At 25.2% G+C, this 1,096-nt stretch overlaps 1 non-coding gene across 1 annotated transcript; it reads left to right on the plus strand.

Annotated features, from left to right (window-relative positions):
• Positions 1–284: 284 nt before the first annotated feature.
• LOC123304501 lies at positions 285–403 on the plus strand. Its single transcript, XR_006536516.1, has one exon. It is a non-coding gene; the product is annotated as a 5S ribosomal RNA (ribosomal RNA).
• The last annotated feature ends 693 nt before the right edge of the window (positions 404–1,096 follow it).

Here is a 1,096-nt window from a genome sequence, read left to right on the forward strand (position 1 = left end):
CATAGGCCTTAATACAGGCCACAAATTAATATTTGATAAGAGTAAATTATTTTTTGTATAAATATTTTATAAAATAATAGTTAAGAAACATTTGCCACAGTCAGTACCACGGATGGGTGGCCACTTGAGAATACTGTGTGCGGTTGCATTTTTATTTAAAATATATGGTATAATAAATAAGTATATATTTAAATTGATTACTTCATTGAAAATTTTAATAATATACTTTAATATTAATGATATTTATGAAAAATATATATTTGTAAAAATTTTCATTTATTACTGGCAACAGCCATACCACGTTGAAAACACCGGTTCTCGTCCGATCACCGAAGTTAAGCAACATTGGGCACAGTCAGTACTTGGATGGGTGACCGCTTGGGAACACTGTGTGCGGTTGCCTTTTTATATTAAAAATATAAATTATTTTTCTTCTTTTCTTTTTTTTTACACACCATATATAAATATATGTTATTTAGAAATGTAAACCTTTTATATTATTCGTCAACAAATAAATATTATTTTTTGTATAAAATTTTATTGCATTTATAACTCATATCATGGTTACTTTAAAGCGAGAAGTTTTTTTAATATTTCAAATGAATATAAAATAATATAAATTTTATGAAATTTATTTATTTTTAGAAATAGCAATCGCTTATAATTATAACAAAATTTTAATAATGTTTAATTTTATTTCAATAATTTATATATATATATATATATATATTTTTTAATAAAAATAATATACTCTTATTTAATAATATATGTTGGTCCTATATATAGGACCGAAAATATTTCTTATTTGTTTTTTTTTTTTTTAATTGTCATTTAAAACGCTTATGCACGTTCTCCACGAATACGTCTTGCCAATTGTATATCCTTAGGCATAATTGTAACACGCTTTGCATGAATTGCGCATAAATTGGTATCTTCAAATAAACCTACTAAATAGGCTTCACTAGCTTCTTGTAATGCCATAACAGCTGAACTTTGGAAACGTAAATCGGTTTTAAAATCTTGTGCAATTTCACGTACTAAACGTTGGAATGGTAATTTACGAATTAACAATTCAGTACTTTTTTGATAACGACGA

This window comes from Chrysoperla carnea (genome assembly GCF_905475395.1).
Source record: "Chrysoperla carnea chromosome X unlocalized genomic scaffold, inChrCarn1.1 SUPER_X_unloc_6, whole genome shotgun sequence".
NCBI classification, from domain to species: Eukaryota; Metazoa; Arthropoda; class Insecta; order Neuroptera; family Chrysopidae; genus Chrysoperla; species Chrysoperla carnea.